This window comes from Mustela lutreola, chromosome X (genome assembly GCF_030435805.1).
Source record: "Mustela lutreola isolate mMusLut2 chromosome X, mMusLut2.pri, whole genome shotgun sequence".
Taxonomy (NCBI): Eukaryota; Metazoa; Chordata; class Mammalia; order Carnivora; family Mustelidae; genus Mustela; species Mustela lutreola.
The window spans coordinates 112,232,958-112,237,840 of NC_081308.1; positions in this window are offsets into that span (position 1 = coordinate 112,232,958).

Sequence of the window (4,883 nt, forward strand, 5' to 3'; positions counted from 1 at the left end):
TAACAGCAGATGTGAGGGGGAGAGACAGCCATGAGCCATGATCCTCTCCATGTCTGGGGAAGTGTTGGGAGGCAGATGGTGGGAACTGTAACAAAGGCAGTAAGAGGACTAACAGGGAAATTCGACCTACCAAGGAGGTCAGGGCAAGCTTTCCGGATGAAGTGATACTTGAGGTGAGACTTGAAGGAGACAGAGTTCACAGGGCAAGAGAGGAAGGAAGGGCATTCCAGGTGGTGAAAAAAGAACAAGCAAAGGCCCTGTGGCTAGATGGGGCATGTCAAGTATTCGAGACTGACAGAAGGGCCGTGTGGTTGGCACGGACACAGTGAGGAGAAAGGCATAAGCTGACAGAGAAGTTGAAAGGGATCAGGTTACCAAAGAGAGATAATTGGGACAATGCCCAAGGACCCCAAAGAGAGGCTTACATGGAGTTGACTGGAACCTTGGAGAGCCACACTGGTGCTCTGATCACATGTAGTGCAAGGCCTCTGAGGGGGGCAGCATAGGCTTGTACCATGACTTACTGAGCTTAGCACGCAGCCAGGGCTCAGGATGTGACTCAGTCTGTGCCCACAAAACTGAACCAAGCTAACTGGCTCACAAGGGCTCCAGCCAGGTGTACTGTACCTCGCTAACAAAGTTCTTGGACCATAACCACCAACTTATTTCATGAGGAGAAGGAGCCTCCTGCTGGAAGGGAGCTGCCCGCTGCATCCTCTAATCACAGCAGAGGGAAAGCCCAACCCTTGCTCTGAGGGGATAAACACTTTCCTGCTGATAAACCCCCTTCCTGCTGCCTGGCTGGCTGGGGGGTGAGGTTCTGGGTCTCATCACAGCAAAGACCTGCTTCTATGAAACTGACTCATGCCTCCACCCTCTGGGACAGCCCTCATATTTATACACATGCACGCACACACACACACAACTCAGGCAGTGCTGCCCTTTTGTCAAAACTGGGCATATTTGGGAGCGTCTGGGTGGCTCAGATGGTTATGCATCTGCCTTTGGCTCAGGTCATGATTTCCAGGTCCTGGGATCGAGCTCCACATTGGGGTCTTCCAGCTCAGTGGGGAGTCTGTTTTTCCCTCTGCCTCTCTCTGCTTGTGTTCTCTCTGTCTCTCTGTCTCTCTCTCTCTCTCTTAAATGAATAAATAAAATCTTAAAAAAAAAAACAAACAGGGCATATGTGATAGAAGGGCCACCCACAGCACTGTGGCAGCCTTCTGGGGGTTCAAGGGCATTCCTTTTGGGTTCAGGATGGGAGGCTAGACCACACATTATTGGGGTTGATTGTTTGTCATCAAGTCACCAAACTTTTATTGAGCCCACTCTTCGCCGGACTCTGTCCCGGATGCTTTGGTACATCCAGTAATTTATAAAAGCAGGCTCTTGCCCCTCAGGGACGGGTGACCTAGAAGGGCAGAATCAAGAAAGCAAAGGGCTAACACAAAGCTTTTTTTTTTTTCTTAAGATTTTATTTATTTATTTAAGAGAGAGCTTGCACATGAGTGGGGAGAGGGATAAAGGGGGGAGGGAGAAGCAGACTCCCCCCCCAGAGCAAGGACCCTGATGGGGGGCTCAATGTGGGGCTTAATCTCAGGATCCCAGGATCATGACCTGAGCCAAAGGCAGTGGCTCAGCCAACTGAGCCAACCAGGCAGCCCAACACAAAGCTTTTTAAATAGGGGTTCAAACAAAATGTTATGGGAACCCCCATTATGGAGGGAGGAATTTGAGGTGGAGGTCAGGATATGGTGAATGAGGTGACTTTTGAACTAGACTCTGATGGATGGAGAAAATGTGCCTGAGGAGAGATGGGCGATGGGATGTTTCAGGGAGGAAGGCCATGGCCAACGAACCGGAGAGACTGAATTCTGTCCTGAGGACTGGGAGCCGTGGAGGAACCTCAGACGGGAGCATCGAGGAAGCTCAGTGGAGGGAACAAGGGCTCTAACATGCCCTGCCACCGATCAGCTGGAACCTGGGCTAAGCCACTATTCTTCTCCAGCCGGTCTCCTCTTCTGCAGGTCAGGACACCACTTGTCGCCCAGCATGGCTGACAAGCCTGATGGAAGGCTGGGAAGGGGCTATGTCCACCTGGCCAAGGGCACCCAGTCTCTCAGCCTCCGAGGTCATATCAGCTGTTAGGTTTGAACTCTCCTTCCCACCTTTGTAACCATGGGACTCCCCTTCGAAGGTTTCATCCTCAGTAGTATCTTGAGATATCCCCAGCAGGGTGCTTGGCCATGCTCAGAGCCACTCCCGCACCCCGCCCGTGGGTCTCTGACCTTCCTGCAGCTCTGGGGCTGTTCCAGGCTCTCTCAACCTACTGTTGATGTCATTACCACCAATCTGCTCCCTGCTCACCCAGCCCATGACTGCTGCCTGTGGTGTCACTTCTGTGCCTCTCCTGTCAGTGGTCACCCTACTGCCTCTCCCCAAGACTGCCAGGACGTCCTCTGCTCCTCTGGCCTGCTGGTTCTCACCTCCCTTCCCAGGCCTTCCTCTGGTTCCACTCTTCCAGAGGGAACCACAGCAGACCAAGCCCCGGTGCTAGGGCTCCCCACACACCAGTCGCTTTCCATGGATTTTCTGCCACATGCAGGGAACATGTCATTCCTGTGATCCGCCCTTGACTTGGGACACCTTCTGTCCCTAAGCGGGAAAACATGCAGGTCAGGTAGGTGCATTCTGTTGGAAGTTAGGTAGACACCATTGCCCAGGGAGGGCAGACCCAGGTCAGAAGACAGAGTGACCAGCCTGAGGGGGGCTCAGGGTGCAAAACGAGAGGCATGGACAGGAGGGAGACAAAACAATGTTTCCACCTTCAGAACTTGGGCTTTCAGCTAGGCCTGGGCCTTGGAGTGAGACCAACGGAGGCAGGCTGCCCGTGCGGGCCACACTGAGACTCCAGGGACTTCGCTACGGTGCTTCTAAACCACTTCCATACAAGGATTCTTGGTCATTCACCCTCCCCACTCTCAATCATTTCTTCCCACTCCACGCCTTTTGCAAACTTGGGTTCAAGTTTCCCCAACTGATGAGTAAAGACGTTGCTTTTGAGATGAGATAAGCTGAGCGTGAAAGCAGGTGAGGTCATCACTGCCATCGGAGCCAAGACAGGGAGACTGGGGACAGGACCGCAGGGCTGAGTACTATGTTTGGCCTCGGTAGCCTCCAAGACCATCCCTGGAGCAGAGTCCAGAAGATGGGGGGAGGGGGCCTGCTTGGTTTATTTGCTTCCAGGGTTGACACTTCCGCCCAGCTAATCTCTGCTATAATATTAACTGCCATTTCAGCAGTGCTGGATGCCAGGGGCAGAGAGAACAAGGTACAGACAACACCGGTTTTTGTTGTAGTTACATATTTGACTTCACGAACACTCATATCGCGTTGACCCTTTATGCCAAGCACGTTCTGAGAGCTTCACAAACATGAACTCATTTAGTCCTCATCACCCTGCTAAGAAGTTAGTCCTATTATTATTGTATTTCACAGGTAGGAAACTCAAAGAAGTCTGGCTCCACTGGGAAAGGTGGGGCTGTCTGTCCTAAAAGTCTGTCTTTGGGGTCCCTCCTCTGCATGGCCTGGTCAAGTCTACCTGCTTGCCCTTCAGGATGGCTAGTACAGCGCACAGGGGAGGAAAGGGCCTTTGTGGGGACAAGTCCCCCGTCCTCTGGTCTCTAGGAATCATGTCATTCCCAGTCCTGGAATACGGGGTGGGGGCCAGGGAAAAGACAGAAGGGGGTCAGGGGTCCCAGAGCCACTCAAGGTTCTCACAGTCCGCATCCCTGGCTAATCTATCCTCTGGGGCCATTGGCTCTGCCCTCTGCCTTTACTCCTGGAGGTGGAGTTCACTGAACCTCCTCACTCATTTTAATTCCCCTTCTTCAGGCAGTCCCATGAAGACCCCCTTTTGCTCTCCTCAATGAGTCTATTTTATTGTATTTGAATGGATGATTTGAAAGCCATCTTAAACTTGTGGATGTAAGCAGAGTATAAATACATTAAAAATGAAATCAAAAGTTTACCTCTGGGGCCTTCTAGACGAGGTAAGCACCTGTCCTTTGGGTCTGTCTGTCTCTTGGAAGTATTGCTTTCTGGCCACACATTCTAGAGGGCATTTCCTGGGAGCTTTCTCGGTGCCGGTTGCCCACTGAGGCCACAGGTGTGGAGACGAGGCTGGGCCTGTGTTCCCCACTTCCCCTGTAGGGACTCATGCTGGTTAGGAGCGATCCTTACTTCGGGGGAACCAAAGCCTTGCTCTAGAAGCTATGACAGAAAGGTCATGTCCAGTTCACCAAATGTGTCTTCTGGGAGCCCCCGAACTCCCCTTTTTGAGTCTTTTTCTCTCTTCAGTGACATCCTCTGATCCCTCCAAACAAGGCCTTCACTCCCTCCCACACAGGAATGGTTCCAAGAATGGCTCCAATGGCTGAATAGTGAGTGGGACCCCACTGTCCCCGCCATCCCGGGAGAAGGGCAGTTCTGCCAGTGGCTGGCGGCACATTTTACAGAGTGGGCTCTCCTGAAGGGACAAACCCCAACTGAAGAAAGTAGCTCTCCAGCTGTAACCAACTTCCCCGAGGGGTGCAGTGGGGCTTCCCAAACACTAGGGAGAGAGGACACTGGCTTTGTTTGAGATAGGCCAGCTCAGAGGAGGAGGAAGGATAAACATTCATCTTGGAGCCAGAGCCGGGGGTGGGGGAGCTAATGGGAAACAGCTTGCTGGGGGACAGTAATCAGGAACGACTGAGGCGAGCTGCTAACGGGGCGGCGGGGGCGGGGGGAGCAGGCTGATTGAGACCAGCTGCTGCTCCTCTGCCCAGGAGATCTTTGGACTCTGCACTGGGCGGGCTCAGAGAGCCCAATCTTCCCCACCC